The sequence below is a fragment of the Scyliorhinus canicula genome, chromosome 11, assembly GCF_902713615.1.
Source record: "Scyliorhinus canicula chromosome 11, sScyCan1.1, whole genome shotgun sequence".
Classification (NCBI taxonomy): domain Eukaryota; kingdom Metazoa; phylum Chordata; class Chondrichthyes; order Carcharhiniformes; family Scyliorhinidae; genus Scyliorhinus; species Scyliorhinus canicula.
The window spans coordinates 69,762,080-69,785,925 of NC_052156.1; the positions used below are offsets into that span (position 1 = coordinate 69,762,080).

The 23,846-nt window shown below is 47.6% G+C and overlaps 1 protein-coding gene across 2 annotated transcripts in view; it reads left to right on the forward strand.

Annotated features, from left to right (window-relative positions):
• Positions 1 to 17,778: 17,778 nt before the first annotated feature.
• The window catches only part of lrrn1 (leucine rich repeat neuronal 1), a 41,834-nt gene continuing 35,766 nt past the window's right edge, over positions 17,779 to 23,846 (forward strand). For both annotated transcript variants that reach the window (XM_038810709.1, XM_038810707.1), the window contains exon 1: positions 17,779 to 18,122. The gene's annotated coding sequence lies outside the window, so the exon portion shown is untranslated. The remainder of the gene's footprint in view (positions 18,123 to 23,846) is intronic.

The following is a 23,846-nucleotide window of genomic DNA, read 5'->3' on the forward strand; positions in this document are numbered from 1 at the left end:
TACTGCTCTACCGGCCCATCATAAGGCTGGTGCGAATCAGTACTGGTTTCGAAAAACATAAACCAGACATGGTGAGCATGCCAGAGGGCTTAGAGGCCATTGGAGCCCCAGGGTGGTGGGGAACATAGCAGGAAAATTCCCTGGCACCGAGCAGAACCAACATGGTACCTTGGTAGTTCATTGTAGGGGTGCCAGGTTGGCACTGCCCTGGTGCCAGAGGCATAGCCAGGGTACCAAGTGGAATTTCCAAAGGACAGGGCCTAAGGGCAGCAATGGCCATGAAAGGAGGGGGGTGAAGAGGACCTAAAGGGTTGTGAAGCAGGGATGTGAAGTGGGTATGATGGTTGGAGGAGCAAAGTGGGCACATGGAGGAGGGGGGGGGGGGGGTGGGAGGAGGGATGTCTGAAAGCGGGGGAAGTGTTGAAGGTGGAGGGGCCATCAGCAACCCCTTAGTGGTGTATGCTCACTGAGTGGTGGGGTGGGGGAGAGGAACAATGTCCCGATGTTGACGAGAATGGATGGTCACCTTCATATCTGGGTGATGTGGAGGAACGGGTTGTGGATATTAGGTGATGGGGGAGGCTGCACCTCTGGGGTTGTTGAGGGTTGGAGGTGTTGCCCATATCCGTGGGGGTTGCGACATCCGTAGGTGGGGGTGTGGGGGACATTCAACTTAACTTTTAGATTAGATCTTGGGGGTGGGGAGGGGTTGTGGTGATTCTCTGTCGCCTTCCGCTAGTAGCAGAGTTCCCAGTGCCGGGGAAAAATGGGATCACCGATCCGTTTGCAATGCTCCGGTCCCCTGTTGGCAGCAGCATCAATGTTCATCAAAATGGCACGTTTGCAGACTATTAATGGGCTGGACACTGGAATCTTCACACTTCCGTGATGCTCCAGCCTTTTGAACAAGGATTCATATGGGCATGGGTTAGTGCACATACTTGCCAGTGTGGCCCTGATGTGGTGGGTTTTGCAACGGGCCAAGGGGATACATATCGAAGGTAGGTGCCCCCAAAGTCCATCAGAGGACTCCTTCCCCACTACGCTGCAAATAGTGCCCACCCCACTACCCAAAGCCCCCCATCAGAACACCCCATCAGACCCTCATCAAAGACCCCCCCGTCACAGCCCTCCATGAGACCACCCATCAGAGTCCCCATTAGACCCACCATCAGAGACCCACATGAGCACCCCCATTATTCTGCCCCATCAGAGACACCCCACCAGATGCACCCCATCAGAGACCCCCTTCAGAGCCCTCCATAGAGGCCCCCATACCAGAGAACCCCCATTACAGAGAACCTTCAATAACAGAAAAGCCCCCATATCAGAGAACCCCTTTCACAGAAAAGTGGTGACAGCTCAAACTCTGCAATCATCACCACCTTAATCAGAAACATTCAGTGGGCCTTGAGATGTGCACGGTTGGTGAGACTGCAGGTCATACCTGTCACTGCCTCCAGCTGCAGTGCAGACATGTCAGTGAGCTGTTCCCCAGCATAATAATAATCTTTATTATTGTCACAAGTAGGCTTATATTAACACTGCAATGAAGTTACTGTGGAAAAACCCTCGTCGCCACACTCCGGCACTTGTTCGGGTACACAGAATGTGACCTAACCTTGAGCCTAATCTAGATCTATGACCAGGGTATGTGTCTCTGTGCTGGCAAAGGGTGCAGGTGAATGCAGTAACAGTTCTTATTCTCATGCAAACTCAGCATTCTCCTCTGAGGGGTGTCTAGGGCTAATGGTAGCTCTAGTGGACTGTCTGGGCCTGCTGGTGTCGGTAAGAGAGAGAATATGGATTTAATTCATGTGCAGGTAGAATACAACATTGCATGTCGTTCACTAAGACCATCAGAATGTGATCAACTTCTGGAGGGCTCACTCGTACTGGCTTGCTGGGAGAGGCTGATCTCACCTTCCCCGCAGAAGAGATCTGTGTCTTCTCCTGCCAACCTGGCAGCATCCTGCTCATCCTGCTTCTGAATGTCTGCTGTCCCTCCTGCCATCTGGTATATGGCTCTGCGGTCGTGGATGAGCCTGGACTGCATGAAGTTAAATGGATGGAATATGATGAGAAAAGATAGAGGGAGCAGGAAGAATGCTTCCCTGCTGTGTGTGCTCAACCCTTGCCAACTAAGTGCTGAGGATGGAGTTTGTGCAGCATGATGGGTGAGATGCTGGGGATGTTAAAGTGTCCGCGAGACAATCGGTGCTTATGTCCGCCCTGTTAATATTGTGTGAGAACCCTGAGCAGTGACAGTCTTTGAGTTCATGATGCCATTGTGAGAGCGTGAGATTGGGGTGAGCTGAAAGTTGACATCCTGGCAGATCATTCACTCTCATCCTACAATTTCTTGCCACACTGCCCAGCGCTAAACAGGCTGCAAAAGCATCCTGCCCCCACATTTAGTGTCTGGAATTGAAAATTCCACCTCAAATTAGCAATTACAGACTTCATTACTTTTTTTTAAAATGCTCTTTGATGAAAGCCCATTCAAATACCCTCAAGTACTTAATCCTTTCTAAACATTATGACCATGTGAGGAGGAGTGAACTGGCTCCTCATTACTATGTCCACTCAATTGGTCACAATAATCTTTTTCTTTCAAAGTTTATTTTCCCCTGGAAATTACTTTTCCAATCAAAATGTGTTTTGTCAGTTCATAAGGAGACAATCAAACCAAGTTTTCTTGAGTATGGTAAATGTATTTGTTCCTGAACATGAGAAAAACATATCTCAATCATGCCACACACACATTCCTAGATAACCAAGGTAAGATGTTGGAGTCCAATTAAAAGCTAAACTAATGTACGATTAAGTTCTTTATTTGTCTTTGAGGTGTGATTGTTGAATGCTGTTCCCATTTCAAATTGGTATATACCCAATATAATAATGGAGTTGATGTGATTCAGGTCTGCACTTTGTTGAAGACCCTCTTTGAGCTTCAGAGAGAGAGAGAGAGAGATCTTTACTGTTCTCTTCAAGAAGTATTTTAGATGACAGTCATGATAATAATCCTCCTTGTCCTATGTGCTTGGCAGAACCCATTTACAAAACTCCCGTCTTTATATTCCCAGGAAGGAATTTGATTAGCAGGTCTTGCAATCATTGTTGCATCCCATTGTTTGATTTTTTTCATCTCTGAGACTTTTCCCACATTTCAAGATAGAAATGAACAGGTGATGAGATTATTTCATCCTCAACAAGGCGTTTTCAATGGTTCGTACTTCCGATTGTCTTGATAGAAATAAAGTTGATTAAAGTCCAGCACTTTGAATTTTTAATGCATTCCTTTCAAAAGAGTCCCTGTTTTAAGTGGCCATTTACAACCCCCCCACTCGTTGACCAGGTGTGAAATTGCATGCATGAAAATGCCCTGCAATTTCTATGGAAGTTTTCCAGAGATGTGGTCAAATTACAGTTTCTTGTATCAGGTGACTCATGGCAACCATCTGTTGATAGGTATCATTTCTTCTATTTCTTTCAAAAAACATGTTGGGTGGGATTCTCAGTTACGCTGCACTAGTTTGCTGGAGTCACCGCTCTGCCAAAAGTGGGATTCTCCGTCCTGCCAGCCGGCCAATGGGGCGCCCCATTGTGGGCACCCCATGCTGTCGGGAAATCCCCGGGCATGGGTGCGTTGCTGACATAATGGAGAATCCCGACAGAGGAGAATCCAGCCTGTTTTCTTTACAGTTCAATATGTCTATCATTAGCTGGTGAAGTTGTAGCTAGCTTTTACACAGTAATGGTTTCTTGTCATTGTGACATAAAAAAACATTTGTGTACATAACCTCACATCAAAAACAATCAATCCTTTAATGATGTCTTGGAGTTCTCAACTTAAGACTACTCTTTCAAAAAATTCATAAGTCATGCCCTGCAAGATAATACCTCGCTCTAGTGACAATGGTGTGTGCTTAAACTCAGCACTAAGCAATGCCCATATCGGGGCCGGCGGCGGTCTGACAGTGGTCTGCGAGTCTCCGCCCCCTCCAAAATGGCATCATCGCGTCGCGCGTCATGTGCCATTGCAACGGCATTGGCGCATCACCGGCAGGCCCTCCCGTGATGCACCACCCCCGATGGGTCGCGTTTCAGACCACATGGGACACTGGTCTCAGTGGTCGGACTGTGTGGTCTCAGCGGACTGTGTCCAGCGCTGCCACACTCAACCGTGATCCCTGCCGCTGGCCAGGGGGTCTTCCGCGAGGGCTAGGGGGACTGGTGGGGGTTGGCCAGGAGGTGGCCCGTGGGGTTGCGGGTGGCAAGTCGGGTCCACGCACGGCCTGTGCCATGTTGTATGGTGCAACCGATGCAGGTCATCGCCATGCGCATGCTCAGCCAGGGTCCCGCCCATTCTCCGGCCGTTTTTATCGCAGGAGCAGGGAGTTTCACCCGGCACTGTTGCTAGTGCCGGTGAGTCGCCGCTGATTTTGGCGTCGTAAAATGCTGGCGAATTCTCCATTTGAGCTGGCACATAGCCGCTGAAATGGAGAATCCAGCCCTCAGTGTTGATGCCGGGGCACGATTCGTACACTTTCATCACAGCAAAACAAGCGCTGCACCTGGACCAATTAAGTAACTGTTGCGGGGCTAACACCGGCACCAAGTAGAACACAATCGATTCCAACGAGAAACGGTGCCAGATTCGCCGGGTCCGTGATTGACACTCAGGAGGCTGACAAGCTGCAGCCACATATACGCATTTCACTCCCCACACAAACCATCCCAGCCAACAAGATGGCAGCAAGGAAAGCGACACCCCGTTTCGCTGACACCGAGCTGGAGACGTTCCTGTACGCTGTGAAGGAGAGGAGGGTGACCCTGTATCCCGGCCTTGGAAGCAGACTGCCAGCTGCTGCTGTTCTTTATGCCTGGACGCGGGTGGCAGAGACGGTCAGCGCCACTAGTAACACCATTCTGACCGGACAGCAGTTCCGAAAGAGACTGCACGATCTTCTCAGCGTGGTCCGGGTGAGTAGGCAGCACTGTGCCCCTGGCACTAACCCATGTCCCACACGCCCATAACCCTACCCACCCCCAAATCACATTCACCTTAAACCACCCCACCCCATCACCCTACACCACCCTCATCTCTACACCACCCCCACCCACAAGCCCACCCCGACTCGCCCCTTGCCCGCGGACTAATCATGCATCTTGTCTTGTGTCTTCCAGGACCTGCTGGGGATGGGGCGTTCCCCGCCCCAGGTGAATGTCACAGCTGGAGCCCCCCGTGAGCCGGGCACCAAAGCTGAAAGCAGCTCGGAGACCAGTGCTCCACCCGAGACTCAGGAGACCCGGAGCTTGGGTCGGAGATGACGGCGATTTCCCGTCACAGCTGTCTCCAACAACTTCTACCTTCCCAGAGGCACTTACCTTGGTTAGTCATGTTACTGAAGAGAGTCCTGGAACACTATCTGGTGTGCATCACACAGTTGACCCGGTGCAGCAGGTGGAGGTACGAATACCCAAGGGGGCGGACGGTTGGCGGACAGGCCGACCCGAGGAACTAGCTGCCGTCTAGACGGGTCTCGAGCTTCTGGAACAAACAGTCTGTAGTGGAGATGGAGCCGCAGAGCCAGCGACTGCATGAGGGGTTGGCGGCAAGCATCCAGCACATGCAAGTGCATTTGGAGGAGGCCAACTGCATGCAGGGGCAGGAGATGGTGCCAACAATGTGTGCCACCCAGGCCAACACCATGTCATGATATGCAGACACACACATAATGATATACAGACAAGCAGCTAATGGACACAGAGAACAGGACATGACCAATAAGCAGGCAGGACATTAAGGGGTGCGATCTGACTATAAAAGACACAAGGCACTCACACCCAGCCTCTTTCCACTGATGAACATCTAGAGAGTCAGTCAAGGGTGTTGTTACAATCTCACACCTCCACCACGTGGCTAAGAGCTAGTCTGGTTCAGTCAGACAGAGTAACCACACTTAAGTTAGCAGAGAGTCGAACTCACAGAGAACTGTGCTAACTGTGCTATTAGTTCAATAAACCTGATTGAACTAACTTCAAGGTCTGGAGTATCTTTCTGATCTAAGCTGCATCCAGTTGCAGCCAGTGTTAGACCAGTGTACCTAACACGACATGATACCAGGAGACTACTAATTTAAGGTGGCTTACCTCAGTCTGTTCCGTGATGACCAGCAAATGTATCCTGGCACCATGAAGAAGATTCAGGCTCCTCACCAGCTCAGGACCTCCAGCAATCTCAGTACCAACTGGCGGATATTCAAGCAAAAGTTTCTGCTGTACATCGAAGCCTCAGACCGTGTGGGTGCATCTGATGCAAGAAAGATCGCAATTCTCCTCTCAACAGCGGGTGATCGAGCCTTCAAACTCTTCAACTTATTTAACTTCACCGAAGATCAGGACAAGACAAAGTTTCAGATCATCCTGGACAAGTTCGATAGTCACTGTGAAATGGACACCAATGAAATCTTTGAGTGCTACATGTTCGAACAACGTCTTCAAGGTAAAGATGAATCTTTCAATGGCGTCTTAACTAACCTCCGCCTGCTAGCGCTGTCCTGGAACTTTGGTGATATTGCTGACTCCATGATCAGAGACCAAATCGTGTTTGGAGTTCACTCTGATCCTCTGAGAGAGCAGCTCTTAAAAATCAAGCATATGACCCTGCCAGTCGCGATTGAAACATGTACCATGCATGGCTAAGGTTTGAAATTGTCAAGCCGGACAGAGCATCCCTATTGGGCGAGCATGCCTGCAAAAAGCTAAACTTGGTGCAGCGGGTTTATTCAACGACATCCTCCAACGTGGATCTTCAAGCTGGCATTGACGACATCCTCGCTCACTATCCAGATGTGTTTGACAGGATGGGCACTTTGCCATATCGGTACAAGATCCTACTGTGACCTGATGCCAAGCCTGTGGTCCATGCACAACGTTGGGTACCGGCTCCGCTGAAGGAGCGCCTGAAGGAACAGCTCAAGGAGCTGCTCCAGCAGGAGATCATTTCCAGGGTAACCAAATCGACTGACTGGGTCAGCTCGATGGTGGTGGTTAAAAAATCCTCTGGAGATCTGCGCATCTGCATTGATCCCAAGGACCTCAACCAGAATATAATGCGTGAACCCTACCCTATCCCGAAGCGGGAGGAACTCACCAGTGAGATGGCACATGCAAGGTTTTTCACAAAGTTAGATGTGTCACATGGATTAAGGCAAATCCAGCTGGATGAGTCCTGCAGAAGGCTCTGCACTTTCAACACACCATTTGGCAAGTACTGCTATTACCGTATGCCTGTCGGCATACTCTCGGCATCGGAGATACTTCATCGCATCATGGAGCAGATGATGGAGGGCATTGAAGAGGTTTGTGTGTACGTGGACAACGTCATCATATGGTCCACGACCCCTGAGGAGCATGTTTCCCGTCTCCAGCAGGTATTCCGCCGTGTCCACGCCAATGGCCTGAAGCTGAACAGGGCCAAACGTTGCTTTGGTATAACAACACTCAAGTTCCTGGGAGACCAGATCACTCAGCAGGGCGTGTGCCCAGACACAGACAAGGTCAAGGCCATCGCAGCCATGAAGGGCCCGGAAGATAAGAAGGACGTATTGCTCTTCTTGGGCATGATCAATTTCTGGGCAAGTTCATCCCAAACATGGCCTCACACACCACGGCCCTATGAAACCTAGTGAAGAAGTCCACTGCCTTCAAGTGGAAGGCGGCCCATCAAGCAGAGTGGTTGGAGCTGAAAGCCAAGCTCACCACTGCCCCCGTATTGGCATTTTTCGACCCAGACAGGGAAACAAAATTCTCAACAGATGCGAGCCTGGATGGCATTGGTGCAGTCCTGCTGCAACGCGATGACACTTCATCCTGCGCACTGTTGCTCGTTCTGGGTGAGCGTGCTTAACACTCGATTTGGCTCTGTTTCGTTACTTAGCTTTGGAGTCGCCAGGTATCGTTAAGATACCGCCACAAGTTTCAAGGTCAAGTTCAAAGCAATAAAACCATACACCAATTAGTAAGTTCAAACAAATGAGTTTATTATAATACAATTATAAACTACTCATGCACACGCTAAGATGACTAAACTATTCCTACCACGAAATAGACCAATACTTATCTGAATAAGGAACTGCCGGATCAGGGGACAAGGGCCTCTTGCTCTGCACTGGGTCCGCAGACTTCAGGTTGGTATGGGTTAAAAAGGGGTCAGGAGTGTCTATCTCTGGTAGCGATCATTGTGAGACACTTACTTGCTGGCGGCTGCTGTCCGAACCTCTCCTCTCTCTCGGTCAAGGTCTTCTTCGGTCAAGGCTGGTCGAGAGGGCTGGTCAAGAGAGGAGGGCTGGTCAAGAAAAACGAACTAAGTTTTGGACCTGTCTTTTATAGGTCCTAAGGCTTCGCGCCCTTTTGGGCTGACCCTCTATCTGCTGGGGATCGATTGGGTCTCTTCCCAATCGATTTGTTTGAATCCCCCCAATACTGAGGCTGTCCCTCGGCTACTGGGCAGGCAATCAGGTGCTTTGTCTTCGAACCCTGCTGGTGCCGGGGTGTCTGGTTTCCCATACACTGTTGCAATCACTTCCCTATTTGTGTCCATTGTCTCTGGGATCGTTCCATTACTATGCTAACTGTCCCGGAGATTGCCTCATTAGTATGCGGAATGTTCGTTTCGGTGCTGTCTGCTCTCTTAGCAGACAGAATACACATTGGCTTGGTGCAGCCTGCTTGTGCTGCAAACTTTGTCCATTTTACCCTGCAAGCTTTGCGTTCCTCCATCTTGTATTGAGGGAATGGCCAACTTCGGTGGCTACAGCACGGGTTGTCTATGCATCAAGGGCAATGACGCCCACCGAACAAAGGTATGCACAAATCAAGAAGGAATGCCTGGGCCTTCTCACTGGCATTCTCATGTTTCACGACTATGTCTACGGCCTGCCGACATTCACAGTCGAGACGGATCACAGTCCCCTGGTCCACCTTATCCACAAGGACCTTAGTGACATGACACCTCGGTTGTAGCGCATCCTCCTCAAACTCAGAAGGTACGACTTTGACCTGGTCTACATGCCTGGTAAGGAGCTCATCGTTGCCGATACACTGTCCTGCTCCACACCGTGCCTAGTGAACCACTGAACGTCATCCGGCAAATTGAGTCACAGGTTGAGTCACAGGTGCAGCTGTATGCTGGCACCCCCCGGCATCTTATGAGAAGGTGATTCGTATCCGTGAGGAGACAGCCAAAGACCCCCTCTTGCAGCATGTTGTGCAACACCTAGCCAATGGCTGCAAAAGGGCAGTGCCCTCAATTTTTCAATGTAAAGGACAACCTGACGGTGGTTAATGGTATCCTCCTCAAACTGGACCAGATTGTAATTCCACACAGTCTCCAGAGCTTGGTGCTCCGTCAAATCTGTGAGGCCCATCTGTGTGTGGAAAAGTTCAGACGCAGAGCCAGGCAGGCTGTTTACTGAGCCGGGATCAGCCAGGACATCGCGAACATGGCCCTTAACTGTGCGACCTGTCAACGCTTCCAGCAAGCGCAGAGTAAGGAGACACTTCAGCAGCATGAAATCGAAACCTCTCCATTGTCCAAGGTTGGCATCAAACTCTTTCATGCAAATGGTTGTGATTACGTGTTAATCATTGATTACTTTTCCAATTACCCTAAAGTCGTGAAGCTCTCAGACCTCACATCTCGGACCGTCATCAAGGCCTGTATGGAGACGTTCTCCAGGCATGGTATCCCACTCATTGTCATGAGTGACAATGGCCCGTGCTTCAGCAGCCATGAATGGTCTCTGTTAGCCCAGTCATATCAATTCAAACACGTCACTTCCAGCCCACACTATCCACGGAAAAGTTGAGAAAGGGGTGCACATAGTGAAGCAGCTCATCTGCATCTGACATTCACCTTGTGCTTTCTGCGTATAGAGCAACCCCATTGTCCACTGGCATGTCGCTGGCTCAACTCCTGATGAACAGGGACCTGCGAATGACACTTCCAGCCATACACTTGCCCAACCTGGATCAGCTCCCGGTGCTGCAGAAGGTGCAGCAACTCCGCGACCGGCAAAAACTTCAAGGTCTGGAGTATCTTTCTGATCTAAGCTGCATCCAGTTGCAGCCAGTGTTAGACCAGTGTACCTAACACGACACACCACACGGGTGGCATTCACATTGGAGGCATTGTGGGCGACTGTTTTGGTTATGGATCAGCATTTACAAGGCCTGGGGCATTCTGTGCAGGTGCTGGCAGAGGCACAGGGCAATGTTGCTGCCTCACAAACAACGATGCCCCGGAATCACCTGGAAATCGAGGTGAGCGTAAACGTTCAGGGCGACCGTCACCTTGACAGACACCGGAAGTGGGTGTCCTCCCCCATATCCCTGCGTTGCCAGGTGTGCCATCATCTGGCAGATATGTTGCACTGTCTCCCTGCTCAGCCGAAGTCTTCGATGGCATGCCCGGTCCGGCAGGTCCTTGAATGACAGGTGGTGCCGGTACACACGAGGCCTCATGCAGCGCCTCCTTGGCACCTCTTCCTCCTCGGCCTGTTGGGCAACCGCCTCTCTAACCTGGGTAGCTGCCACCTGTACCCCTGTAGCATGCTCCGCTGCTGCACGCTCTGCTGCTGCAGCGTTCTCCTCCTCATCGAACAGCGCCTGCTCATACAGCTGCAGGACATTCTCCAGGGCTGCGGCGACTAGCAGGAAGGCCACAATTGCTGCTTGAATTCCAATATTGATTGTCATCTTCAGGGGGCAAAAGGCTGACATGTTAGCACGGTGCAAACCCCCGTGCCCAACCTGGTCCACCAGGCTACATAGTGGCCCCAGTTGGCACTGCAGGCTCTGCCGCCAGCATGTTCCTCCTCCACCTCCCCATCCCCGCATCCCTGGCTCCTTTGGTGGCTGGCGGCGTGGAGGCCTCTGGCCCTGGCGCCCATCCCTGATGGCAGGACTACCATTGGCACTGCCCTCACCAGGGGTATGCACTATGGTCCCCGTTGGGGGCTCTAGATGGGCCACCATTGGGTGGTGGCCGAGTGTGGGGCGGAGGGTGGGTGTGGGGTTGGGGGAAGGGCACCCATATGGCCGGTGTCACTCTGCAGAACCAGGGGCCAAGGTGGGTGGTCCGTGGGTGCGTAGCAAAATGCTGCGATAATGACAGTCCATGCCTGGGCATCGCCCCAGTCCCGTGGGAGACACTTCAGCCACTGGCCTGTTCCTCCTGTCACCTGCCCTCCCTGGCCCTGGCAGAGATCCCCCACTCAGCCACCCCGGCCAGTGTCCAGTCCGGCAGCCCACAGTCGCACCTCTCTGTATCCTACCTTCTCTCTCTCTCTTCCTCATCAGTCACCACACCAGTTTCACGATTTTTGAAAGCACAAGTGAACTGCGGCGTCAGGAACTCGGCCCAGTGGAGGCGGAGAATCGCGCATGCCCCGAAGAATACTGGGTCGGGCCTGCTAATGATATGTAAATGGTGTTTACTGTACGTGCGTCTGGTACGCATTGTCACTGCTGTCGAGGTGACGGAGAATCGCGATTTAGCGTCAAATCGGCGCCCGCCACACTTTGGCGTGGGAACTTATTCTCCGTCCAAACGCATTTCGCGATTTTGGCGTCGGCGAATGGAAAATCCTGCCAGGGATCTGTCAAAAATAGGGTAGGACTTCCAGATCTGGGGTCCCGATGCCATTTTGGATAAAGCACAGAGTCTCCATGACTCTGTGAAAATCTAAGTCACTGAGTGCCTAATCTCAGGGACAGACTGGGGAAGACTTGGGGTAGCAATAGGAAATGACCCACAAAGAATACGAATTACCAAGGGACATTGTCAACCAACTCATTTCAAGTGGGTGTGCTGATAAACTTTAGTCTGATATATTCCCGGAGAAGTCATTATATGACCTCCAACTGCGCGAGTGAGCGTGACTCTACCACCATCCACCATCATCCCAACTCCAATGCCAATATAAGTAATTCTCATTAACACCAGCAGGCATGCTCTGCTCAGAGGTAGGTCCTTGGCTCATTGTCTGCTGATGCTTCACCCTGAGCTGTTCTCTTTGTTAGATATTTTGTTAGTGCTGATTTGCCATTGGCTTTGCTTCAGGGACAGGGCATAGAGGAAGGTCTCAAGTCTAGCTCAGCCAGGGGCAGCACGGTGGCCTAGTGGTTAGCACAACCGCCTCACGGCGCTGAGGTCCCAGGTTCAAATCCCGGCCCTGGGTCACTGTCTGTGTGGAGTTTGCACATTCTCCCCGTGTCTGCGTGGGTTTCGCCCCCACAACCCAAAAATGTGCAGAGTAGGTGGATTGGCCACACTAAATTGCCCCTTAATTGGAAAAAATAATTGGGTAATCTAAATTTATTTTTAAAAAAAGTCTAGCTCAGCCGAACAGGAAACAACCCTGTGCTGTTGACATCATTCTTAGTCATGCACTGCCCATCTGAGCAAATCCGTTCTTGATAAGAGTAAGAAATGAAAGTAATCAAAGAAAATGGGGGAAAAAAACATCCTCACAATAATTTTTTTAATGCCCCACCTATGATTTTTCTCCCAGGTTGCTCACAGCAGCAGCCTGGAGATTAACTTTTAATCGCCGGAGATTACAGAACAATCCTGTATTGGTTGGGATGTCTAAGAATGGTATTGACCAACCTTTGCAACAAAAATAGTTTATTAATCTTCCCCCAGCCATTGTCAGGTAAGAGTCAAATTAGGAAAAAATACATTAAAATAATACTAAAAATAAAGCTGCAGATATGCAAATGCAGATTTTGCTCCATCAAGCAAGCTCTGCTTGACCTCAATAATATCATTGACACATGAGCATGGATGTCATGTATAACAGGTCGAATAATTAGTGTTGGTAACTTTAGAAACTTGAGGACACCGGTGGCAAATTAACATTAATTTATTGAACTATTTACAGAGTTCTGCTCAAAGCAGCATATCGTTCCTAGTACCATCCTTACTGGGAGAATTAACCACACTAGGCCCTGCTTTGGGCTAGCTTTTATATCAGTACAGAACGAGTCCCATGGGGAGATCAATGATGGTTTCCCAGTGTTCGTCTTGAACTACCCTTTCTATTAGACCATTGGAGATGGGATGCCACAAAGCAGTTTGAATATGCCGAATGCCCTTCCTCTTCATAAATATGGCAAATTCTTCGTTAATTAACTGTGTCCCATTATCCGTCACTAGGACCTCAGGGATTCAATGGGTGCTAAAAATGCGCCAAAGCTTCTCTATCATGACGCTGGATGTTGTGGAGGTCATCTTCCACATGTCGAGCAACTTTGAGTGAGTATTCATGAGCACTAGGAAAATGGAGCCCAGAAACGGTCCTGGAAAATCTGCATGTCGGTGTATCCATGGGTGTCACGGCCATTCGCAAGAATAAAGGGAGAGTGCTGCTGGGAGTTTCTGATGCTTCTGGCTGCACATGACCTTTACAATTTCCCCATCAATAACGGGCCAGGCCACCAGACATAACTGCGAGCCAACATTTTCATTTTGGATGGTCCCAGATGCCCACTGTGGAGGTCTTGGAGCAGAGCTTCCTAATCCTGTGTGTGTGTGGGGGAGGGAGGGATGGACACGTGGGCCCCCTACAATATGAAGTTGTCTTCTACACTGAGCCCGGCGAACATCTGGGCGAACGACAGTCGGTGACAGAAGGGCATCCGTACCCTCACTGAAGAGGCCGAGCAGTGGCTTGTGATTGGTTACAATGACAAAACATCCCCCACAAACGTACTGGTGGAAACCTTTTTATCCCAAAGGTCACTGCCAAGCCCTCTTTCTTTCTCTGAGTGTAACGTTGCTCTGCATTCACCAGAGTTTTCAAAGAGAACACGACTGGGCGTTCCGTGCTGTTGCCCCATCCATGAGCCAGCAGTGTCCCGATGCTGTAGGGGGAAGCATCACATGTTAAGGTTAGGGGCCGAGCCGGATCATAATGCGCAAGAACTGTGTGGACATATGCTTCTTAACAGTAATAAATGTTTTCTCCTGTGAAGGGCCTGAGCACCACTCCTGCTCCTTCCTCAATAGCACACAGAGAGGAGCTGACAGAGTGACTAAATTGGCACTGAACTTCCCACAGTAGTTGAAAAGGCCTAAAAATAACCGGAGCTCAGTGTCAGTTTTTGGGGTCAGGGCCCCTTTAATCGCGCAAACCTTATCTTCCACTCGGTGTAAACCATTGCTGTACACCCTGTAACTGAGATAGGTCACCGCTCTAGTGCGGAACACACACCTGCTCCTTTTCAGCCAGGCACCTACATGGGAAAACCATCGGAGCTCTTCCTGTAGGTTATCCATATGTGCCTTCGCTGTAGATCCCGTGATGAGCATGTCGTCCAAATAGACGAGTTTCTATGGTAGGCCCTGCAAGATGTTCTGCATCACCTGCTGAAAAATCACCAGGACCAATGAAACCCCAAACAGGAGACAGGTGTACTCAAACAACCCCCGATGAGTATTGAAACGTTTTGGCTCCAGATCTAGCTCCACCTGCAGATAAGCTTGGCTCATGTCCAGCATTGTGAAGGAGCATCCTCCAGCCAATCTGGCACATATAATTCCTCTAACCGGGGCATCAGGCACCATTTCAGTCATGAGGCCCTGTTCCCCGTAAGTTTAAAATCACCACAGTGATGGTTAGTTTTGTCAGGCTTCATTACCAGCACCACAGGGGCAGTCCATTCTGAAACTGAACCGGCGTATGACGCACAGATCCTGCAGGCGCCGGCCGAAGTTCCGCATCAACTTTTGCCAGCAAAGCATAAGTGCAGGCCGTGCCCTGGAACATCAGCATTGAGCCTCAAGATCTATATAGGTATGGGCTTTGGCCCCCATTATCCTTCCCAGGCCCCCCTGAAACACCTCGTACAGACTTCCGATGCCCATTCAAAAGAGTTGTTGGCAGTTGAAAGGATGGGCACTTAACCAGTCTCACCCCAATAAATCTGGTTCTGGTCCCAGCACCACTGGAAGGCAAACCATTGTATCATCAAAATCACGGTGTTCCCAACGATCTTTAAAGGTTCCCCAGTGTAGATTGCCAATCTCGCTTTGGTGTTGCATTGTGTCAGTGGCATGATCCTTGCACAAAGCTGCCGGAATGTGCGGACATCCACAATGGAGACGGCAGCACCAGTGTCCATTTCCGTAGTCACCGGATGACCATTATCCTGTAGCGTGACCCGGATCGATGCTACTTTTGGAGCCGTGACACAGTTCAATTGCATTAAACAGTCCTCCTCATATGGGGTGCTCACCCGCAAGCCCCTGATTCATGGTGATCTAGATGGTTGTCGTGGAGGGCATTCTCTGTATCAAAGCTGATGGCCCTGACCAGCATGGGTTCGCCTCCCACAAAATTGGCAATGCGGCTGGCTGTCCCTATCATCCTCGGGAAGTATCCCATTGGTCAGCGGTAGCACCCGAGATTCTAACCCTGTTGTGGAATTGCCTCTGAGGCTGTCCCTTTGGAGGAAGTCTGGCCAGACTGACACCATCCCATGATGCCGAAGGGTGCCGAAGGAAGGACAAGTCAAACTATGGACGCAATAGAACAAAGAACAAAGAAAAATTACAGCACAGGAACAGGCCCTTCGGCCCTCCAAGCCTGCGCCCATCCAGATCCTCTATCTAAAACTGTTGCCTATTTTCTAAGGATCTGTATCCCTCTGCTCCCTGCACATTCATGTATCTGTCTAGATACATCTTAAATGACGCTATCGTGCCCCCCTCTACCACCTCCGCTGGCAATGCGTTCCAGGCACCCACCACCCTCTGCGTAAAGAACTTTCCACGCATATCTCCCTTAAACTTTTCCCCTTTCACCTTGAACTCGTGACCCCTAGCAATTGAGTCCCCTACTCTGGGAAAAGCATAGACCAGGGATCCCTGCAGCTCCTGCACTCCATTCTACACGTGCTCTCAATATAGTGAAAGTTCAATGGCCCATTTCAAATCTAGGGTGAGTTCCACCAATATCATTCTCTGTGTGGTTGTGTTGTTGATGCCGCTCACTAGTCGGTCCCTCAGCATCTCAGAGAGGGATGGCCTGAACTCCCAATGTTCAGCCAGACATCTTAAGCCAGCCAAGAAGTCAGAAACTGATTTCCCCGGAGACCACAGTGCTGCGTTAAAAGGATATCGCTACATAATTACAGAAGGCTTGGAGTTATTGTGTTTCAAAGCCAATGTGGCTAGCTCATCAAAATATTTGGAGTCCGGATAAATCAAACCCTTTATGATCCCAAACCTCTAGGCCTTGCAAGTGGTCAAGAGGAGGATCTTCTGACGGTTTTCTCCCAAAATCCCAGTTGCCTGCAAAAAGTGCCTTTGCCAATCTTCCAGGCCTGCAGCAAAGGCACCCAACTTTCCGAATAATGGCATCTTCAATGGTTACGATGTTGTGCCCCAACTTCTGATGGTCAGGTGGTTGTATGAGCGAGTCCAGAAATTCTTTTAATCTTATCACCAGTTTAGTAACTTGAGGATGCCACTGGCAAATGAAAACTAATTTATTAAACTATTTACAGAGTTCTGCTCAAAGCAGCATATCATTCCCAGTACAGTCCTTTCTGGGAAAACTAACTACACCGGGCCCTCTTTGGGCTAGCTTTTATATCAGTACATAACGAACCCCAGGCAGAGGGGGGAGCCTCTGCCCCTATCTTCATACTCCACGAGTCCCACGGGGAGATCAATGATGGTTTACGTGTTGTCCTTGTTGGGGTTGTGATGGTAGCCATTTGTGGAAATGGGAAGAAAATAGAGGGGCAGAAAGCAATTTGGGGAATGAGAAGGTCTGGATGGCTTTCACATTCAGAATGATAAATCCAATTTTGTTTGATGATTCCTGTCTTGCTGTTACCATTTAACAAAGGCCCTTATAACAGGCGCCGACTTTAAGCTTAAAAAACCCCAGATTACCTGAAGGGTGAAAAAGAAGAATCAAATGACACGAATTTAAAGGAAGTCAGTGTGAATATTTCCATCTTTGCTGCATTAGTTTTAGTTTGCTGCATACATTATTTTTGCTCTGAGCTTCTCTCACTGAAAGTAATTATTAATTGAATCCAGCATCATTAAAACATCAGATGTCGACCCTCATTTCTCCTTTCAGCCTCTGAAAGACTTTCAGCCCCCCAAAAAAGCTACTAATGAATTTGAAATGAAATGAAATGAAAATCGCTTATTGTCAGGAGTAGGCTTCAATGAAGTTACTGTGAAAAGCCCCGAGTCGCCACATTCCGGCGCCTGTCCGGGGAGGTTGGTACGGGATTTCTGCACTGCAGTGAAAGATTCTGGGGAGGGCACGATGTTCACCCCGATCAGTCTACAAGCTGGAGCAGCCTTTCAAACCAGTTACCTTTCCTTCCCTGTCCATAATCTCTGGATGTGAACAGTTTGATATTTAGGAGTTTTTAAGATAAGGAAGATAGACTTCAGAAGGGACTCAATCGGTGTGAGCTCTAATAGTCGATGTTTCCCGGAACTCTTTAAATTAACATTTAACAGGAAAATAAAGCTGAAGGAGTCCCCCATCGCCAAACCCTCAACTCTCTACCCTCTCCTGTAGTCTCACGCCGACTCCTCCCCAGTCAGACCCCTCTCTATTGTATGGACTGCAAGCTTTGCAAATAGGCTCCTGCTTGTCTGAATATCCTTTGATCGACAGCTGGCATCCACCAATCCACTGCTTGGAGTCAGCTCATTGCTGTATTATAGTACCAGGTGCTAACGCTACCAGAAGCAGTGGAGGAAGCCGGTGCTGGGGAGAGTGGATCCTCTGAGGGCTGGAAACCTCATGTACTGTTGCAGTCAACAGAGATTGTACAGAAATGACATTAAAATAATTTTAATTTATCTTTTGCTGGTGGAAGAAATGCTGCTGAAAACCTGAAGAGAGAGAGAGAGAGAGAGAGAGAAAAAAGGAGACTATTGAGTGTTTGCAATTAACTAAATGAGTCCTTCACAGTGACTGCACACAACATTGCTGAGTGCCCCAAATCACCGTGCAAGCAGTTTCCAGTCAGAATCTAACCTGCAGCTGGATACAACACTTCAGTTTACTTGGGTAAGGCTGTGCTATTTTCTTTTATTCACTCTCCCGCCTGCTTGTGTTAGATGTGTAATTCCTCAAGCAATTATTAATTTGACCACAGTTTGTTTTCAAGTTGAAATGATTGTCTGCTCAGCAAGCAGAGGCATGTGTTGTCCCCTAATCTCTGATTTGCATGTAAATGCGACTGCATTCTGGAAGGAGCTTTCCTCCCTTAATTCACACTCAGGAATCTAAAGAGACAATAGGCCCCGAAGAAGCAGAGTGAAAAGCTCAGCGTGGGCCCTGTGTTTCTCAGATCATAGAGCCCGCTGTCACCTCTAAAGCTGATGAAGGGGCTGGGAAGAGCCCTTCACCTTCGCCACTGTCTATCGCACTCTTGAAAGGCAGCAGCACCCTCTGCACCTCGTCCCAGCAGCAGACAAGAACGATTCCCAGACAAAAGGCTGCCAGCAAGTTGTGTGTATGGGAGCGCGTGTGAATCTGGCCATTAACTATAGCTGTCACTGTTTGCTTGGGGCTGTGTGACAAGGTCCCAGACCTCATGGTACAAAGCCGATGAATGAACTATTCACGTGAAGGGCATAATCGTCCCATTCCTCCCCCACCCCGCCACTGCCCCCGTGCTTCCTAGGAAGGTATTATTCAAGGGGGCAGTCACACATTGAAAGGAGTCTGAGCTGCCAAATGAGATAGTCTAAAGGTATGCAAACAAGGCGAGCAGCTGCTGTCGTGCTCTGTATTTAGAGTATATAAATGTTGCTCTGCTTCACTTTGCTTCCTTGTCTCTCATTCCCCTTGGCAGCTGTTTCTTTTTGGGAAAGCAAAATTGGGAGGGGGGTATAGCTTGCTGATTTTACCAAACAATTGGCATTCTTCTTTTCGAATGTGTCCTCTCTCTTTCTCGCTTCCCTGCCCCAGAGTTCAGTGTCTGTTTAGCTCTCGATCCTCCCTTTTTAATGGGGCTGTATGTGAGGCAGCTTATGTATTGTGTGATGAGATTCCTGTAACTTTTTTCAGGTAATAATGTCAGAATTTGTTTCAAAGCAAATTTTCAAACGGTGTATCAATTTGCAATGTCTGACCTTCTGGAGAAAAGTGCATTATGATTTTTTTGAGTTTTAAAAAAAAGTATTAAACCACACCCTTTACAGTGCACTTTCCATTACATGGTGCAGGGATATTTCTAAACTTAAGAGGGTTGTGTAAAAAGAGCTTTTGTAATTATTCCTTGTGTTTGGCTGATTTTGAATTCACAAATCCCATGGTCCTTTTCCAGTACTTAAAATACAAGCAAATGACACCAATCACTTTCTAAGCAATACCAGTAATCATTTGGATACTACCTGACAAAGGAACATGGGAAGATGAGCCAGTGGACAGTGTTTTAGGCAGCACCAGCTTCTGTTGAAGCACAGGAATTAAACCCCAATGTGTGCATGCATGAAAGTGACACTGGAGCTAATATTTAATTCGCACAATTTATTGTGTATTTTAGCACTTATGAAAAATTATGCCGAACATCGGTCTCCTGTTATTTATGTGCATTGGAAGCAGGGAGTTGTTCTTGTTCTGCAATTCTCAACACCCTCAAAGAAGTGGACGGATTGAGCTGTTTTAGTTTATTATACTTCAGTTGCAAGGATTTTCAAGTTCTAGCCCCCGATTGTTAATGGTGAATTTTATGACACTCACTAAGTTTGTGTGCCTTATCGATGCTAAAGTGACCGCTATGCAAATGAGGGATAATGTCAAATCGTAGTCAATTATATGCATTCTCCTTTTTTAATCAATGACTGAACCACCTTCAGTACTTGAAAGGTGAATTGAAGCAGACGCTGCAATTTAACTGGATTCCACTTCCAAATAATAATCCCCTGCGCAGTCCATTCGTTGTCAGTCTGTGGGTATTAATGCTGAGGGCTTTAAGAACCCACATTTCAGATTTCCTCCAGCACCTGCCCATATAAATAACCTCGTAGTCTGTGGTAACACCTGTCTATTTACTGTCCATGGAACAGTAGATTCAGATGGTTAATTGCAAATAAACAGTCACATGTGAAATAGATAAATTAAGTTTGAAAATACTTGGGATGAGATTATATCTGTGACCATTAGGATTTTTACCCAAGTCTTCAATCTAGTAAAGGAGTTTGGGGCATCATTTTCAAGCCTGTCTCATGGTGATGTAATGTGCCCCCCTTGCTGAGTTATTTTTGACCCACGGCAGCTGAAAATTCTTTATAATCTTCTATCCTGCGTAGAAATAAAGCCCTGTCAAAGTTTAGCCAATGAACATGGCTTGGACATTCGTGCTCTGAGACATTACTGAGGTCATGCAAGAGTCACTTGCCCTCATGTCAGCAAAGTTGTCCAAAAAAGCAAGTTAATTCACGTATGTTATGAGGCTGCATTGTCCCTGGTTTATTAGCATGCTGATGCCATGTTCAGGAACTGCACTACCGTTGGGTACAGGACACCAATTCATTCATCTCGACTTGGTGCCCTGTAATTCTGTCTCATGGTGCTGAAGAAGTGGATATGAATTGCTTCTCACTGGCTTTCCGTATTAATGCGGAAGATTCAACAGGGGCTAGGGAATAGAAGTGGTCTCCATTACTTGAATGAGGCTTGCATACGAAGGACGGAGGCATTGATTTAACATATATCAATTTTATCACATTATTTTCTAGTTTGCAGTGTGATGTTACCCCAGCCACTCCATGCAATACAAACTAGTGGCCAAACTAATCTTGCATCTGACTCTTAAAACAATTCACTCCAACTGAGGGGAAATTTGCACCAGCGCATAAAGTATTTGCTTTGGAAAGTTGCAGAGTGAGCTTATTTTCCACTGTGCGCATTAAGTCAAATTTAACCCCATCATGGGTCATGTGCTGTGCTGTGAACACAAAAGCTTGGGTGGATTATATAGTCACAAGACAGATCTGGTTGAGAGGGGCAATTGGACACAATGTAGAAACTCATAACACCTCTCTGTCTCCATCTCTCTCATTATTTTTATTAAATATATATATCCCACCTAATGTTCTATTCTTAGTGTGAAGAACGTCTAGGCAGTGGTACAAAATGTTCATTTTTGTTTTTGAACACAAGGTGCCTTATCTAACTTTCACAGTTTAGTATAAATTTCTTTGTAAATAATGTTGAAAGATGTGGTATTAGTGATTTAATATAGTCTGCAATCACCAGACGCTAAGTCCATCAGAATGGCCTGATTTTAACTCTGTACATGGATGTATTTTGATTGGGTTCAATCTCACCCTCTGAGACAGTTATTACATATCAAAGTACAGAATAAACCATACAATGACCGTAACCGAAGCATAAGAAAGTGTTTGGGTAGGAAACACCTATCATATCTGTGGTACAGTGAAGGGAACAGATTGAACTGACGATGCAAGTTACCATGAGTACATCAGTCAAATGCCTCTACCCACACCCAATTCTGCTGATTTCCAATTCCTAGTAAGGTGCTCGGAAGTGCCAGGCACTTTCTCAAAGAGGAAAGGAAAATGAAAAAGAGAATGATTCTTAATCTATTCTCCAGCACTGGTTGAGAGTAAGGTTAGTAGAAATGCAAAAGTATGCCATTGATCCCCACCCCCCCCCCCCCCCCCGACTGTGAGAGTGAACTGATCTGTGATCTGAATAAATGAGGCACATTTCTAATTAAGGAATTAACTAGGCAAAAGCCTCTAGCCAAGGGCAAGGAAGACCATGACTGCAATCTTTTGCCTGTATGTCGATTGTGGGAGCAAGGGAAAATTTGAGCAGAAAATAGAATTGTTTCTCTCTTTTTCCCCACACCACAAAAAAAATACTCCTAACTATTACCGATGCTATTAAAGAAGGTTCAGTGCAAATCAAAGGTTTTGGGTGCTGTTTGATTTAAGGCTTAGTTACATTATATAAAAAAACCTACTCGGTTGAATATTAGAGGTGATTGCTGTGTCCAAAGCATTCAATAGTTAGAATTCTCTTCATGCGCCCCATCATCAAGTCTTTTCTTTGCAGGGTTTGAAAAGTCTCAAAACCCATCCAGTTCTTGTTTTTGCAACTGACTTTTTAATCTGAGATGCTGTTTGAGTTCATTCCATTAATTGACTGCATTAATTAGCCGAAGAGAAGCTGTTCCAGTGTCGGCAATGAATGCAACAGTGAACAAAGACCTCACAATCCGTGCGTCTGGTTGTCCTGGCAGACATGTGAACTGTGCAGATGTCTCCTCATTTGTTCCCAAGCTGGACAGTGGTGGCATTTATAGGGCTCCATGGTGATGAAGGAAAATGCAGACACCATTTCAAAGTTGCACTGCATTAATCAGAATTCAACTCTGTGGCATGCACATGCCCTGGTGAAGAATAGGCTTCCTTATCTTTTAATAATTTAACTTTAAAATGACTGATAGACAGTTCCAATGTCTGTGAGCAGATTAAGAAGATTAATTTGCTTTGCTATTAGTGCTGGTATTCTTTCCATCTCAAACTCTTCAGTAATCCCCTTTGCAATAATCTGCCTGTCTGATTCAGAAACACACAATGAACACAAATACAATACATCTGTAACTGGGCTGATTTTGGGAGCATTTTGTTTCTGTTTAGTGGAGTAAAGTAAAATTAAAATATGTTTATTTCAATCACAGGACACCATACACTTCCTTTCAATGTATTTTTAGATGAGACCCAGGAAAATGGCGTGCCCACAATTGGACTTCTTCGACCTTGTTGTCTTAACTGTCCAGCTTTCTTTTAATTACATGCTGAGACAATAAATGATGTTCCAGATTAGAACTGGCAGAACATATTCACCTTTTTTAAAAAGGTTGTAACAAACTAGGTGATTTGCGGTGGTACATTTCGAGCAGGGAGTCCACTCCTCCCACCCAGGCTGCCATTATTTCCCCCTCTGGCCATAGACTCGCCTCTCATTACCTGTTGCACTCTCCTGGCATCTTCCACCATGCCTTTGGCAGGTGTTTGGTGGAAATATCTTTTACATGTGCCGAGTCTTCTGCCAAAGCTGCAGAAGGCTCTGAGGAAATTTGCAACAAGAATATCTAAAAACAATTTTAGGATAAAGAATCTAAATAAACAAAAGCGGTTGCCAGAGGGACATTGAGCATGTGCTGACCTCGTGACTCTTATTAATTCAAATACCATAGCAGAGATGTTCCCTCGAATAAAGAGATCATTGCCACAAATTCATTCACATGGGTTCCATTACTGAGGCTAGATTACAGGAGATAAACTCCATATGCTCTTCACTGTCCAGTTTTCTTGCATTTTCACTTGGAGCATCTGACCTTCATGTACCAAAGGCACAATGTTGCAACTGAGACTCAACTGGAAGTCTAAAAGGCCCTGCATTGGATATCAAGAGTGAATCAAACATGGGCTTAATTTATGGACATAAATTCAGTAATTGGACGGTTGTACTATTGGAAAAGATAAAAACGTGATGATACCACTGGGTGGAGCAAAGATAGGCTTTTGGCCAGATTATTGGGCAGTTTGGGATGACTCAGGAGGCTTTTAAATATGGCAGGTTGTACTGAAATGCTGAAGTCTCTCCTCCATTTCCAGCAAATCCCAGTTTTTCTGGCGAGCGAGAGACCAGAATCACGCTGGCAAGAAACTTGAATTTTTCAGGATCATTTGCAATTAAAGCTGAATTCGAACAGAATTTCCAAGGGCCTTAACTCTCAGCGGGGGAGTC